The sequence below is a fragment of the Hetaerina americana genome, unplaced genomic scaffold, assembly GCF_022747635.1.
Source record: "Hetaerina americana unplaced genomic scaffold, ioHetAmer1.1.p SCAF_6, whole genome shotgun sequence".
Taxonomy (NCBI): domain Eukaryota; kingdom Metazoa; phylum Arthropoda; class Insecta; order Odonata; family Calopterygidae; genus Hetaerina; species Hetaerina americana.
This window is the reverse complement of record NW_027287205.1, coordinates 53,700,350-53,718,339: the sequence shown is the minus strand read 5'-3', so window position 1 is coordinate 53,718,339 and position 17,990 is coordinate 53,700,350. Positions and strand designations below refer to the sequence as shown.

Below are 17,990 nucleotides of genomic sequence, written 5' to 3'. Positions count from 1 at the left end.
CAAAAGTTATCTGAACGCAATACAGACAGAAACAAACATTAATAAATTGGAAGGCAAAACTTAATACATCAAGCACGAGAAAGTTCTCCCGATACGTATACGCATTAGTCGCTAGTGACCTCCCAAAGCCTAGTAGAAGTAGTTAAATAACCTAGTTTGAGATTATCTCTCATTTTGTAAGATCTATTTTTTAAGAAATATTAACAACACTGTTCTCACTACTTTAAATAGAGAAATATGAAATAAGTATAGGCATTTTTTTCTAATTCAGTCATTACTTCATTAAACAATTTCAATTGATAACTCGATAAAAACAAGCATATGTTCTTTATACCATTTTAAATGGACTTTTACGATTTTTTAGTCAACAATTATTATTTTACGTGGAATGGAAATTATTAGTAAAGTAAATTTTAGTATGACTAGCAGAAATTAATAGTATATAATACATTACTGCTTCATCGGTACATTTAGAATCCATAATCAATTGTGTACTCAGTAACATTTCTTAAGTCTGTATAATATAAACGGAAAAGTATTAATCACATTAATCCCCAAATGGAGATAGAAATCTACGGGGCTGACCTGGGACACCAACAGGAGTCGTTGGCGACAAATTAAGTTGACGTGAATAATGTGCGAGAAAATTCGCTCGGTTAGAGATTCGAAAGGGTTTTCTCACTCAATTCGCTTGAATTACTCCTCACAGCGGTCTAATGACCGGACACACACCATAAAACACTCCCTATTGCCGTAAACCTATCTGCCGAAACATTTGTCCATCGTACTTTAATATTCAATCTCAACAAGAAATCATCATTAAACAAACGCTCAGTTAGAAAATGGTGAGCACTAATAACTTTTCGTGTATAAGAACTTTCATGTTCATTAAAAAATCAATATACGCACAATCGTATTATTATGATTGAAGGGATGAGCCATACAAGTCAAGAGAGAATGCAAAGCGTCCAACTCAATAAATGCATGGAATAATACTGGTTATTAGATGGGGGCTTCCGAACTCAACGCCATTTCTACGATTTGGGAAATTTGGTATAGGTAAGACATTAAGGGACTGTGGAAATACGTATATAAGAGAGAAACCCAGCGTTATTAATGCAATATTTTAAAGAAAGGTGAAATGGGTACCATAATTAAAGTTTCAAATGATATTCTCACTCTCATCGCAATGCTCTCTATGCAGCGACCCCAGTAGTAAAGGGGATTTCGAAGTAACTTTCTTCCAGTGGCGATGCTCGAACCTAGACCATTGGGATGAGAAGCCTCAATAAGTATAGTGCAATAAGGAACTCAAATAACAAAAGATATGTGACCATAGACTGGTAGTTCTGCAGTCATCAGATAATTATTAACAACGCAAGCGCAACAAAGAAAAAATATTGGGGATACATTTATGTTGACGAATTTTTTGTTGTTGACGAATTAATTCAAGGATGGAGATATATATAGTATATCGATGATGTTGAAACACTCACTAGAGCAGTATAACATTTGGACGGCACAATGGACCACTAATAAAATAGATAACACTTGAAAGGACACTCGCATTAAAGATTGTTTGAGCTTTTGGCCTTCTTCAAGTAAGACTCACATTAGTACAGTCGTACAGAAGACCTTTGAGAAGGCCGGACGCTCGAACAATCTACAATGTGAATGCCCTTTTAAGTGTTATCTATTTTATTAGTGCTCTATTGGGCCGTCCAAATGTTACATATATATATATATATATATATATATATATATATATATATATATATATATATAGTACAATACACAGTAACACATAATATAGAAACACAAAAAAAGAGAACACTCACACGTATTTTCTTGATATTTCGACGGAAACAATCCGTCTTCCTCTGAAGATGTAGAAGTAATGACTCGGTCATTACTTCTACATCTTCAGAGGAAGACGGATTGTTTCCGTCGAAATATCAAGAAAATACGTGTGAGTGTTCTCTTTTTTTGTGTTTCTATATTATGTGTTACTGTGTATTGTACTATTCGGCACTTCCGTGTTACGTCTATGAAAGCATATACTATATATATATATATATATATATATATATATATATATATATATTATATATATAACATATATATATATATTATATATATAACATATATATATGTTAATATATATATTAAATATATGAGCGTCATTTTAAAAATGTTGCGATCAGAATATAAAGGAAAGACAAAGAGAAATAATCGTTTTCGCTCTTTGGAGAAAATAAATTCACCATTGTACAGTATACATGTAAAGTGTAAACTGATTTGTTTTGAAAAAAATTATTTAGTTATAAAACGATTAAATCTAATAAAATGTTTAATGATACTATTTCATAAGAAAGAAGGAAGATAAATAATGAAGTATATAATAAGGATTAAATTAATTGTAATTGACAACACTGCCGTCCTTTATCATTTTAGTTAACGCTTCAGCATTTTAGCTTGAAGGGCGCGACTCAGGACGCCGGCCATGGAAATAATTCAATTATTGTGTGATAAATTATTCAAACGAACGTTAGATGTCATTTTATATATGTAGGAGTAACAAATTTAAAAGTCAATATTTATAATTTTCAATATTTAACTGTATTGAATTCTTCTTCCGAGTTGGTTAGATGAGGAAAACTGTCTCGAAATTCGTGACTTACCTCTTCCAATGACGATTGGCACTATTAGTTAAGCCACACCGATGTGTTAGCAATTTACTCAGAACGGAATTATTATTCGGTTAACGATGACTTCGACCCCCACAATGATACAAGATCGGCGAAACTAGGTTGCAAACTTCAACTAAATTGCGCAACTAAATTGCAAATTTTCATGTGGACTACAATCCTTTGTGGTATTCTAAAGACTAGGCAAACTATAACTTCACGATTAACTACCTAAAAAAGGAGTCGCTTCAGGCATGGAATGGTGGAATATCATGATTAATTAAAAAATTGGCAAGTTTCCACAAAATAAAATTAATGCGACCAATTTCAATGTTATTACATCATCTTCAGGTGGGATCTGATGATGATGTAGTTACTTCAAAACCGGTCGTATTATATTTTATTACTGCGGAAAATTGATTTTTTTTTAATTAAAGACCAATCACCCCAAATGGAAGAAAAACCCTTCAAATGTTGATTCAATGACCTTCATTTTTGCTACAATGTACTACTCAATGTAATACTTACTTTATGGTGATGCCGAATCTCAGCAAGATGCATCGAGCATCAAGGACAATGAAGCTTAGAGATCTCTATCGGTTGTACTGCCTAGTAATTGTTTCTAACCTATATGACCATAATTTGTTGTTCATTTGCAACGACAGTTACTCAACTTCTATGAGTTCTTCTAACGGGTGGTCATAGAATATTAACCGCACTGACAATTAGTAATTCATTATTGGGCCACCCACACGCCGACGCTAAGATATCGGAGAATCGGTAGCGTCGTGCATAAAGCAGCCTACGAGGAAAGGACGAAAACTGCCAGAGAAACGCAATCGAGTCCGTTACCCGGGAGAGGGCACACGGAAATGTATGGAGGGTTTCCACCACGGTTTTGTCGCGCGATCCAATCAGGACGTGCATAGAAATCCCGGTCTCACCCCGAAGGATCTTTGGCAGGGTCTTCGCCCAGGCCACTTATTCTTTTCGGATCCGCTCTCGTTCTTCCTTTTAGGAATTGCGGAGTAGCCAGCCGATCATCCCTGGGGAGTCAGGGCAGCTCGCTTGCTTTTGGCATCCGGCCGAGGAGAGATAATCTTATTTTACGTTCCACCGACTCCACCCCTCCTCCTAGTCCCTCCCGGCAAATTCCCTCCGTCTCTCTCTACCCAGATGTCCACCCAGCCACGCAAAATCCCCGGAACCGTCCTCTCGCCATTTACCCCGGTGCCGAAGGCGAGCACATAGATGAGGGTGGGCTCAAAGCCCTCTCGCTAAACGTTTCATATTTTTTTCTCGTCTTTGAACCTTACTTCTATCTTTTTCTGGTCCGCCGATTAAATCCCACTCCCCCTTCCCTGCAATGTTATGCCGCCAATGTGGTCCCTCCGCCTCCTCACCTTCGCCCGTATCGGACCGAGCTATCAATAATCTGACCCGCTCTGTACATCGCGGATCGTCAAGCTAAGGCGATGCGGGAGCGTTTAACCGCTTGGTTTGGCGCGAGGAGCCGCAGGGAAAGAGAAAATATATATCATCCGGGTCATAACTGGGTAGGTGGTCAATATCAGGACTAAATTCGGCCAAAGATAATCTCGACTGCGGAGAGGGAAACACTGCATCTTTATCAGGATTATCTTCTTCGGTGGGGCGAACTTTTCCCATAAACACACGTTAGGATTAGATTTCCAAACATATCAGTTGCCAAAGCACGTGATTATTTCTCGAGTATTCCACAATCGAAAAATATGGTTTATCTCTACTATCCAGAGCAAGAGGAAAAAAGATCACTTAGTTTGAAATAAATCTCAGTTGATCAAGTTGGCGTTAGTTTCCGTCTACACACTGCGCCAAGAGTTGCAAGGGCGTAGGGCAGGAGATGCTTGGGTAACATCCACACTTTTATGGAGCTAGAAGCCTGTAAAGGAGCGATGGGTGAAAACCGAATAGCACATTTAAATATCCCACATAAATAAGTAAAATAATTTGGCGGTCTTGACGTAATCACCTCGTCATCATGAGGTTGATCATAATGCTCACGCGTCAACAGTGATGAGTATATATCAGCATTGAATTCTGTTGAGTTTTTTAAATTATATGTTGAGTAATCTTACGAAATTTTTTGATTCTCACCATAAGTGATTTCAAAAGTTTGCCAAGGTTATTAGAAAATGTAATGACATATTTTTTATACCTGATTACTTATTAACCAGAATTTTCTCTCTGTGTTGTTATTAAGAATTAGTTGAGTATCTCCATAGAAAAATATCCATCATTGTTCACAAATTCCTCGAGTATTCAAAATAATGCAGATTTTAGATTATTTCCCCAATTACATTGACGTCCCATTCAAAATTCTACGGTAACGGTCTGACACAGAAAGAAAGTTACGAAAGGGGTGTCTTTTCAGTATTTTGCTGTTTTCATTTACAGGGGCACCTGATTTTTCCGTACATATCTGGTCGAAGAGTTCTATGGCTTTGGTCTTTCCTTTAAACTTTCACGTAATATAAATGTGATTTTTCTACACTTAATATTTCAGCATAAAACTTCTTCGATGCAAAAACTTAAGACAAATGGATGAACCTTTTCTTAGTAATTGTCCATGTGATGTTTATGGAACCATAGTTACCATAGGGTAACTTTTTAAGGCAGTCCTAGAATTTAAATGAACACATCAAAAAATCTATCTATGCTCCCTTAGAGGCCATTTTTCTACACCATAAAAAATGAAAGGATTCAATTATGCAGGCATAGTTTGCCTATTATATTTGTGGTTGCATTGTAATATCAAATTGAAGGAGTTTCACACAGAGAAAAAACATGCCGATATGGTACAGAAACATGGCCTCCATGGAATAGATAAGAGGGCAATCACATTAGTGGTGTCAAACATGGAGTGGGAGGAGATGAAGATGATGGGATACATTTGAAGAGGGTGCAAAAGTAGGATATAGAAGACATCAAGAGATGGAGAAATGCCGAAAGCTGAGATAGAATTGAGTGCGCTGCTCAAGACGGTAAACAACCTGAAAAGGATGATAAAAACTTCGTTGCAATTTTCCACAATTAAAACTGTATTTCGGCCATTGTTTCAATACAATGTATCACCATCAGGACCTGATGATGATTCATTGTATCGAAACCATGGCTGAAATAAAGTTTTAATTGTGGAAAATTGCCACAGGACCTGATGATGATTCATTGTATCGAAACCATGGCTGAAATAAAGTTTTAATTGTGGAAAATTGCCACGAAGTTTTTATTGTGTTTAGATTCTACAACATCACGCCTAACTCTTCACTTTTCAAACCTGAAAAGGAATTGACATTTTGGAGAGATGAGGAGTATGCTAAGGAAATGATATATGTTAATATGCTACGAAGAATTTCTTTAAAACATCACGAAAATGTGCAATTGGTGACCGTCCAAAATCGCCATTCCACGGTAGACAACCCATAATAATTTCCATCTCTACCTTACCGCCGACTATGTCCCTTCACCAGAAATCTCCCTCTCGACTAATCTTTTCCCCGTCTCCTTCAGTAATATGCATACACAACCAAGTCTCTCGCCTCATCCTAACTCAACCCACTCTCTCCTCTGGCCTTTGCACTCTCTCGCAATTAAGTTCCATCCTCACTCACTCTGCTCCCTATCATTCCCGCTCCCTCTCTTGTTGCTGAGGGAAGCATTCGGTCCGTGTGTCCATAGGTAATATGGTGATGGATGAGAACTGTCTGGAAGAGGATTCGAGGAAATTCACCGGAAGGTCATAAAGCCACAAAGGACTGCAATAACAGAGCTTGAAGTAAATCACGTCTCGAGCTTCAACGGTCCCGCAGTTTATTTGGAATTTAAATGAAAATATTGGAGATAGGAGGCTACTCCGCCAACTGTACATGTCTCAGACTGCTCAGGTGCCAGAAGGGGACGGAGAGTCCGGATTGGCAGTGTAAGGAAGAGGTGTAAGGCACGGTTGCCCATTATCACCGTTGCTCTTCAACCTGAATGTAGAGGAAATGATTAAATAGGCATCGGAAGAACTGGAGGTAGGAATGAAAGTGGGCGGGGAATTCGTAAAATCAGTTAGGTTTGCTGATGGCCAAGCTTTATTTTGTCAGTCAGCCAAGGGGTTGCAAGAAATGCGCTGGGCAAAGAGGCTTTCACAAGGAGGAGGGAGTTGATGACAGGGACGTTGAGTAAGGATGTTAAGAAAAGACTCGTAAAAACTTTGATATAGAGCGTAGCTATGTACGGCGCGGAAACGTGGTCATTGAAGCAGGAGGATAGACGTAGACTGGAGGCTTTTGAAATGTGGGCGTGGAGAAGAATGGAGAAGGTGAAATGGACCGAAATAAAAGCAAATGAAAATGTACTAGTAATAATGGGAGAAATCCAATGGAGGCAAGAAAAATGGATGAAGGGCGTATTGATCGGCAGTGGCATGTTGAAGACTGTAATAGAGGGGATAAGGTTAGGCAAACGAGTGAAGGGTAGGAACAGGGTAGGAATGTTGGACGGGATGAAGGGAGGCAGGAATTCCAAAGATATAGAGGAGCTAAATGGCGTTTTCTTATCAGTCTTTCTTATGAAAAGAAATTTATTTGGTAGCTGTTTCTATCCAAAACCTACCTTAGCTAGTAGATTACATGATAAATAATATCTCACTTAGCAAGTTCAAAATTGTGAACAGATTTGATTTTCAACTGGCTGGGTTTAGAGTATGAGGCATTTGCCTCTAATAAAATAGTTCCTGAAGCCAATCGGAGATAAGTTAAATACATTATGAAACATATTTTTCACTTCAAATTCTTAAATATGACTTAATAAAGTAACAGTTTATTTGAGGTTCCTGATGTGGTAAGTTAAGATAATTGTTTGACACTACAGACATTTGAAAAGGTATTTTATATGTTTTCTAAAAATATTAACAGAAGTACATATTACAGATTAGCCGTTAAATTGGGGAAATGAAAAGGAAATTACATGAAATGTATTCGTTCTTCATAGCATTTACACCTTTAATTCACCTGAAGATCCTAAGTATGCAATGTGGTAAACAGTATTAGGATACCAGCCTTTATTAAAAATTATGCGGTCTTACGCACGAACGTAGACCGTTCTTTTGAAATTTATGGATTGCTAAATTTGAATGACATGCGCACTATTTCTGAACAGATACCATCGTGTAAGAAGAACGGGATCATCGATTAATGTCTATATTATTGTAAGATTCTTTTTTTTATTTTATCTCCTCGTTCTCTATCAGCAAGGCTTTCTTAAATATACATTATTTCCTTTAATATTTTGTTCAAACCCTACTCTCAAATTTTGATTACATATGCTAATTACGATGCACTTTTACCTCTTTTCATGTTCAGTTTATGAAGATACTCACTCATGTCAAGAGTGAAACGATATCCAAATTAATACGTTGTAAGCCACGAAGTCACAAGACACCCGCCAAACGCAAGCTTTGAACATAAGCCATAGAAAAAAATAGGTAGGTAATAGATAATTTATTTTTTGTTTAAAAATTTCCAGCGTATAGTTTATATCGAATGGGCACAAAATCAGCGAAAACAAAATAAATCGTTTTCTTGGTTGGAATTATCTAGAAAATCATATTTCGTTTTACCTGTTGGTCTTGGTTTTGACCAATAAAGTCACGGACATACATTGGGACAATTCTTCTCCCATCACTGGAATCTACAAGTATAAAAATAATAAATAATGTGTGAGCGTGTTAAGTATGTCTCTGACTACGATGACCTCGCGCTAATGGACACAAAGGTCTTGTAATTTGGTTAACCAGTTGGTGGCTAGGGATAAACTTTCGCACAAACCCTTTTTATGTGACTACTGTTGTCAATTTCCTTCACTAGGCCCAAAATCAGGACCCCGATTAGGTCCAGACTTAATACAGTGGCGTTTATGAGTCCTGTGGTGATCCCTGCTTCGAAATTGTCATATTCCGTGGGCAGCCGCTGGACGCTTATGGCTTTTAATCACTATCCGCCTAGGACTATTTTAACTGTGAGTTTTGAGAGTATTGATATACTCCGATCATAAAAGTGTTATTCAAAAACTCATAATCCGAGCATTGATGCTTGTGAAGCTCTTCTAGTCATATATTTAGAGGGCAAATATAATATACAAATAGAAATATTATTAGTATAAGTTATCGTAGATGTTAAAAGTATCTTACAGACACACACACGTTGGCCGACACATTGCTGCATTTCTAAACCTTAACTAGTAATACAAAAAATATCCTTACACCCCATACTACACATCATAAAAACTCATTCTTTAGAATTGCTTACTTACCCCTCTTAATTTCACCAAAAATGCCTATTAATTACTTCCCTTTACCTCGCTCTCAGTACATTCTCCCTTTATCCCTTTCCTCATATCCTTAAATCCGATTCAACACATAACTATAACTCTTACTTTAGGTTTGTTTACTTTTAACCTCCCTTAATTCCACCCTAAATTCCTATTCTTTCCTTTCCCCAACCCCGCTCTCCCAACATCCTCTCCTCCTCCACAATCTACATTCCACTGACACTCAATATGCCCCGCATCCTACCTTCTTTTGATTTCTACCGACAAGTTACTCCCTTCCGCTATTTTACTAAGACTGCTTTTCTTGCTCTCATATTCATCCATTTTATGTATTACATTCTTTCCAAAATGCATATTTCCAATCTATGCTTATCATCTGGCCTCAACAATCAAGTTTCTGAGGCAAACAAATCTACGTTCCATATTAATAGTAATACAAGGGAAATGTTACAATAGCGAGATCACTCAAAAAGAACTCACCAGTTAAATATTCAAGGAACACTTTTGTTGTCAAACGTTGCCTTATCCATATTCATCAACAAAGATTCTATAGACGAATTTGACTCTTAAAGAATAAATATTATAATTGATTCAAAATATTTTTCTGTTAACGTTTTTTGTGCTTATATGTATATTACTGGTGTATAAGTCAGGTAAATTTTTATGACTACTTCCAAAGACCATCGCTTTTAATGGCAGAATTAATCTCTCAAATAAATGAAAATATCCGTTATTCAGCTAAATTCTGGTACTCAAATACTGGACGGTCTGGTAAAAAAACAGTTTTAATTTGGCCTTCAACTTTTACCTTGTTCATTGCTTTCTGTGTATTTTGATGTAATGAACCTGCATAATGAGTCCTCTAACAACTTTTTCTTAACATAAAGAGTTCTATGTGAATAATTACTAGCAATGAATCTTTTTTAAATGCTCAAAGTTGTGGTGGAAACTTTGGTGTGCTACAGTATACATTATTTAAGTAGCTAATTACAAATGACAACGCATATTTATAAAACAAACTTTTCAAATATTTATGTGTAGCAGCTTAATAGTTTTAAAAACTGATTAAAATGAAAATAAAACCTGAAAAAATAGATTGCAATACTTATATATTAAGCTTTTCTAAAGGCTATAGCTTCTGATAGAAAAATTGATATACCAATTATATATTGGTAATAAAATGGTTTGATGGAAATACGTAAGAAGCATAACTTGCCAGGCATCCGTATTGAGAAACTAGAGAACCATATGATCTAGTGTCATAGCTAGGAAATCATATCTCCAAAGCCTTCCAGTTTTGGCAGCAGAGAGGCCTAATCAGAATCCACATGTTCCTTTCGGGATATGCGAATGGTTTCCCAAAAGAGACTCTCCCCAAAAAATACACTCAGAGGCAAATTATGCTAAATATCTTAACCCGAAAAAGCTGGAAAGGGGTCATTTGCTCAATATCCTACCACCAAGAAAGAGAAACTCATCTCTAATATATTTCATTGAAATGAATAGAAAGAAATAAGCTCCACAGAAAGCCCTGCGGTTCTCTTTTACAAGTCCAGCCGGATACGGCCTATATAAAAATATCCGAAATATAAAATAACTATCAGCAGAGTCAGAAAAATTCAATGCGTATCACTAGAACTGAGCAAAAATGAGAAAATTGTACTTCAGTCCTTCTTAATCATATAACCTTGCTGATTACATCACACGTAGCTTTTGGGCAATTTTACCGCTATATATTAGAGATATTGTCCATACTACCACTGAATATTTACAAACATAATGCAAAGATGGCTTAACATGAAGGCAGATTAGAAGTTTGTGAAAAGATGTGTGAACAAATTATTTTTCTGGAATGATGATCAACAAAGACATTTTCCGGACAGACATGCTGAAACAGACAATTTTATACCGGAAAGAAGGTAGCCCCCAACAAATTTCAGGATTAGAAGCATAGAGTAAGCGGCCATCAACGTGTTCTTTTTGGAAACAACAGATTTAATACACAACAATTTATTTATCAAAAACTAATTCCGTCGTAAAATGCATTACAGGAAATATAATCTCAATGAGGTCAATGGTGAATCCAATACTAATAGGTGAGGAGTGATATTGGAGAGAAAAAGAATTAAAAAAACGTAAAAATCGGATTCAGTCGAAACATCATGTTCTTCACACTTATGTCATCTCTGTCCTAAGCAGTGCCGTAGCACCAAGCACAACACTGTTTGAAATCCACAGATCATGGTATGGGAGCCAGTTCCATCTCTTGTGCTGCCTAATTAACGAACGGGTCCCGAATAACGGTACAGTTTGGGTGAATCCAGACTGCCCAGTAGTGTGCCTGAAAATCTGGTGAGTAAACAAACACTCTACCACCGACCTAAAATGCCCATTAATTTCAATAAATGCGGATAATAAATTATCATTTACACCCTGATTACTATAGAAAACCTCATGAAAGAGTTATTCCGTTTTTGTATGTAATTATATCTAAAAATTACAATGAAACCCACACTGAGACAAATTCATGATATGAGTTACCCCTGCCTACATTATTACCTTTACAAAAATTTTTTAATACTGAATGTAAAAAATAGACGGTTCAATTGCTTATGAGTAATTCTATATGTTTGCACACTGTGAAATTAATTTAAATGTAAAATTCCATTGTAACAATCTTTGTCCAAAGATGTTTTCTGACAATGGCCGTTTACTACATTTCATATTGTAATTCTATATTAGTAAAACTTTTTCTATATTAGTAAAATACGTTGGTATGCTTGTTCTATAAAGAATGATGTGCCATTAAAAAACCATTTGTATAAAATTTGGCAGGAATATTCTTCGATCCCGAAAAAATACTTAAGATGTCTCCCACCCCATAAACATTTCTAAAACCTAACTTTTTGAAGATAATGAGTATTGAGCTTATCATAATTTGTCCATTTCTCGGCAATAAAATTGAATACTTACATTTTAGCATTCATGTAGTTCGCGGTGTGTAGATATTTAACAGGCAATAATAATGTACAATAATTTACTCGTGCTAAAACATTTTGTCCAACAAACGGTTACTTACCCGAAAGAGTGTTCCAGTTGGAAATCGTGTGATTTCTATGCCAAGTTAAGGTTTTGATTGCCTTCTGGTCAATCTCGATACACCAATAACATATAAATTACAAAATATTAGATAATTTCAATCTGCTACTGCAATATCCACCAACGTTACAATAAATGTAAATAACGAGTTTGGTCTCCTCGTTGGATGTCAATTTTTGCATCTACGCTGAACATACTTAGTAACAATGCTTCCGTCACTTCATTCTCTTTTTTCTTAAAATTATTCTGCAATATCGCACGCATGAAACACAATGGATGTTCATTAGCATATTATTACAACTTTATTTAATGAACGAGACGGTCATTTATTGGGTCGAAGAACTTTGTAGAATTCCGTCGCATATAACTTTAACCAGTGTAATACATATTTAGCAATATAAACGATGAAATAACATAAATTTCTATAAATATCGTCACATTGTAATCAATTTAGAGAAAAAATGTCCAGTGGCCTCATAATAAGGATACCATTTTAGTCTTGAAAACTTTAAAAAATGAACATATGTGTTTACCTGTGTCTACCAAAACCTTTTCTCCCTTCGAAACGCTGGAAATACAACTGAGAGGATCTTTTAAGGTCCACCCTCATCAAGGTACTTAAGTACGATAATTAAAATGATCAAGCCTCATAACCTTCACATATTATAAAACAACAGTTATTGACAATATAATAAAGAAATATTAAGTTAAAGGAAAAAAATGGCCCGCTATCTATCGAAATTTATTTGATTTACAAAGAGGTTGGATCGGAGAAGAAATTAGAGCATACATTAAAGCAACATGAAACAATGTAAAAGTATAAAATAAGGTTGAAATCGAAAACCATATTAGTTGTTAGACATTGAACAATATATAATGCAAGGCAACTCTATAAACACTTGCAGAGTGAAAGTAGAAGGTACGAATGTAAATAAGAGGTATTAAAATAAATATTCTCATACACTTCAAGTAGGAAGTGAATCGAAAAAATACGTAATTGCACTTCCAACGTAGGCTAATGCCGACGCCGGGTTTCTCTTCACCCTTTGTCCTTTCACGTCCATCCCAAATTACACAAATGACCTTGAGCTGTCGGTCGCCTCCCCTAAATATTACTAATTCCATTTCAAATTTAAAGCTAGCTTATGAGTACTAACTAACATGTAATCACCATATTATAAACACTCTGTGGGGTACGGTAAGGTTCGCGATTACTACTGCAGATCAGGATATAAATTTTATTTTTTACATGACTACGCAATACATTCGGTGTGAAATAAAACTCATTTGTGACCAGGCAATCGATATTTTTTTCTCAAATCAATCAAAAGAGCTTTAATTTTCCAAAAAATTAATTTGAAAAAAAATGAAATATTGTGCCATTCTATTAAAAATTAACAACCTATATAAATAATACCCGATTGTGGACCATTATTTTACTGCAAACGAGTTCTTTGTCTGTTTTTACTCATTTTACCTGTAATTACAAACTTTATTGGACAAAGGAGTGTTTTAAAACAGATATTGATAATGTGTCAACTTTCCCTAAGACTACGGAGTTTTCTCCATTCTCTCGGCTAAAATGCCCGAATGGATGAATAAAATAAGTCTTCTTGCCACCAACGGAAACTACTTTCATCCAGTCCATTTTACAGTTATCGATTATTTGTACAAGATTACTACAATTTTAATTACTTTTTCTCAGCAATACCCCGCTATACAAGGGTTATTTCATACCATCCATTCACCCATAGGTTACTAAAGCCATTAATTCCCTAAAATATAAAAATGTGCCGAATAAAATTTCCATTTAAAACTTTGTTATCTATACAAGCTATCGGAATCGATAATTGCAATCAATTAAAGACCTTGACTGACAGCCAAATAACACCCGGCATCATTTTTTCCTTATTTTAAAATATAAGGACCACAAGGTTGATGCATTTCAATTAGATTGTCTACTTTGAAGAGTGCGTGCTGTATTGCTGAATCGACAAAAATTATATTATTCGCAATATGTTTCCGCAAGTAATAACTTATTTCCGACGGGAATCTCTCGAAAGTAGTTTACCATTGGTTTTCGTAGCTTAATAGATTGCTTTTCATCTTAAACGGGCTTTAAAATGATTGAACTATTAATAATGTTTCAACAATTTTAAGTAACAAAGTCACGAGTTTGTTAATAACAAATCTTTTAATAAGAAGTTTAATTTAAATAATAATTGTATGTCATAGATATAGCTACCCGTACATAATGCAATGAAAGTATAAGAAATAAAAAACTCGAGCTTAAAATAATGTGCACGACAAATAAATGTTATTTATGAAAAGCAAATGGGCTGGTAGACAAACAAATTAGATGTTAAGGGAAAGCAAAATTAGAAAAAATCTAATTCAATCTCTTAAAAGAAGGTAAAAACCATATCGATCACATTTTAAATTACAATTGTCTGACAAAGACAGTCGTCGGGGCAGAAATAAAATGGAAAGATAGCAGAGGAAGCCTCAGGATGAGTTAAGCCAAACATTTAAGAGAGGCGTCAAAAAGGAGGCTAAATAAGACAGCTTGAAGAGGTAAGTCATTCGAACAATGGAGTGGAGAACTACGTCAAATCAATCTAAGGATTAATGAACAATTTTGTGTAGATCAGCTAAATCAAAACATAATTAATACTAGAAAGTACAGTAGAGAAATATACTGCCACGTCATGATTCCAATAAAACTGTTGATCAAACCTAACGCAAAATGTGTTGAACGCTCAATGTTTCTTTTGCCTCTAAAATACTGATGCTCATGTAGCCTCAATTGTTTTTAAGCGGGTTTTTTATGAAGAACATATTTCGATGAACGGAAATATATTTAAATTTTGGTATTTCCTGAGTGTGTCATGTATGTGGTCTCCAAAAGTGCTCCACCAAGTCATATTCAGCCTCTAATGCTTGGGTGGGCAACCCATCTTCCAAAGGGTACTAAACGAGACTTAAAATTTTTCCGAGTTTACACACCCTCTATATTTTAAGAATTGCCCTAAGTGTTATCTCTCTCCTTCTTTTCTTTTCAACATTATGGAAAATAGGCCTTGTAACTTCATTTATATCCTGGAAATCAAACAATATGGTTGAAGATATAAAAACAAATACCCTGCTGACCATGATTTGAACTTCTCTCTTCTTTTGGATAATCCGTAATTCATTCACATCGGTCATAGCAATTGCATTTTTCCTGTCTAACGAAGACTATCGGATTTTACTACTTCTCCTTGTGGATACTAATACTTGTGATACACGTCAGGTCAAAAATCGGTGTAATGGAGCCCAGTTTTCAAAAATTTCAATTCAATTGCCTTTAAAGAAGAAGCAGACATTCAAAGGCATACTAAAACAATTGTAAGGTAAAATAATGGACAATAAATAATGCATACAGCCTATCAAGTTTTATAAGAGGGTATGAGGGTACTTATTCAGTGAAAATACGTTTTTGAAAGCGTACTCGAAATGTTGTAAGAAAACAGTGGTATTAAATAAAAAGGTCTAAGTACCCCTGTAAAATTAAAAAAGAAAACTGAATTCAGAGAATCGGAACAGATGTGAAGGCCATAATTTTATTTGTAAATTTCTGCAAAAGTTCTTAGAAGGTGAACATTTATATTTTTTATTCATTCTATTCTTCCCACGAAAGTATAAGCATTTTCGTGAAAGGTGATGCAAGGGAAATGAAGAGGGCCCACATTCAAGTTTTCTTTCTACGTTGGAAAAGTAACTCTCTCATGGGCCGCCTTTATTCACGTTTAGGAAAAAAAGAATAGGTTCTTAAAAGGCTTCTGATCTTGTTTCCCTTAAGAAGGTAAGAATTCACCAGAGAAGAGCCCTCGAAAAAGAGATACACTCCGTTCAACTCTGATGTGATAAAAAACTCCTATCTATCCCAGTGGCCAAGCGGGGAAAATGGTTATGAAAACATTATTGACCGATGACCAATTACACGTACAATCCACCTGCTATTCTAAGAGCGGAAATGGAAAGGTCACACTTTATGTGTTTCCAATTTACAAGATTAACTTGAGCCTCTCGAATCACAACCGTGAAATTAAACCCGCGAAAACAAGGGCTTGCAGCATCATGTGTCCATATTAGCGAAGCCAAAATTATCCAAGGCCTTCGCATTATAAGCCTCAGCTAGATTGGGATGAAACGGAAATATCCATGAATACCGTTTAGCTGAGTCAAAATTAAATCGTATTACGTTTTGTTTTACTCTCTCGCAAGCATGCGGCTGTAGCTCAGCCCAGATGGTTCGGCTAATGAACGCGACCATTAAAATCATTAATTGTTATTATGAAGTTGTCAACCCTTGGTTTTCATTCCTAATAGCTATTCTCTTACAAAAAATTCAAATTACGAAAAATTATCAAAAATTGCGATCTATTTACCGTGTTGGCGGAAATTGCATTATCACGTACAGAAATGGGTATTATAATAGAAGAGAACTGTGAACGGAAGAGGTTTTTTTTTCATTAAACTGCAAATTAATTGCGGTGATGTCGTTCCCAGTTCTCAACTGGGTTAGCATGTTGGCAGCTGACACCATGACCCGGTGAAAATCGCCCGCGAAAAATTCACCGCAATCGTGAGATGGTTAAACGCCAAATTTTTGAAATTTCTTTTCCGCATTAATTACATACCTAAGGAAAAAATATCTCACAGAGGTATGATGTAAACAAACGTCTTGGTTGAAAGTACTATCAGATTTGAACGTAAATATTCATCAGTATTGAGCAACTACTTCATTTTCGCCACTGAATAAATGAAACAATATTAATGGGAATTCAACACATACTCGTATATAAAACGGTACAGAAACTCAGGCTTAAAATGAATCAAGGATAACGAGAACGTATATTAACGCGAAGATAAGTCCTCCGCCATCTGAATAGTTTTTCAAGATCAAGAAATGTGTTAAAATAATTATTGCAACGAACGAGAATGATTTGACTGGTAACGATAATCACACACGAGTAAATGGTATTTGAATTGTATTCGTGAGACACAAGGATGCGTACGTCTCGATATCTAAACTGTGTGACACCACTGCATGCCATTTCGCGACACAATTGCAGACCTAAAGGAATCAGCGGTGGTGAATTATTGAGAGCTACACCAGTGTCAGACCATTGCTGAAATATGTACGAGTTTTTCATCCCCAGAGAATAAACAACGAGGTCGACGCCGATTGAAAATTTACGATTTCACGTGACTCACCCGCTGTGCCACGGCGTTCGAGTTAAAATGCCTCTTCTCCTCGGGCGCACCGGCGGCGTCCCCGCCAACAACACCACGTCGACACACGAAGGGAAAGAAAAAAAGGGGCGAAGCGGACTCCCCGGCAGCGAACGCCACACAACCGCACACCCGGACACCCGCCTCGGCGTCCCGCCGCCGACTGACTGCGGCGGTTCGGTCGATGCCAGCGGCACAACAAGTGTCCATTTCGACGGACTCACGTGTATTCCACGGCGCATGGCTGGGGAGTTTCCCCAAGGTTCCCCCGTCAGCCCGCCTTCCTCCCCTGAAGTTTTCCCCTCCAATCAACCCTGCCATCGGCTGAGAACTGAAATCCTTATGCCAGCTGTCACGCTTCTCCTCTCTCACCCTTTCGGGTTGCTCTCTGCCTCAATCCAGGTTTTTATATGTATATATATATATAAATATATATATATATATATATATATCAATGGGATATTATTTGTAAAAGTCATCACACATGATTCACACGTATGAGTATGTATTCTTATTTTCCGCTTTATTCCCATATGACCCCAACATTGGTGTCGTTGAGCTCGCCAGCTCGTT

General features: G+C 36.3%; 1 long non-coding RNA gene across 1 annotated transcript in view; it reads right to left on the bottom strand.

Moving 5' to 3' along the window:
- LOC139695435 (uncharacterized) overlaps nt 1-17,560 on the bottom strand; it is a 190,459-nt gene extending 172,899 nt beyond the window's left edge. The window contains exon 1 of the long non-coding RNA XR_011702317.1: nt 17,400-17,560. This is a non-coding gene — a long non-coding RNA (uncharacterized lncRNA). The remainder of the gene's footprint in view (nt 1-17,399) is intronic.
- Between the last annotated feature and the right edge of the window lie 430 nt (nt 17,561-17,990).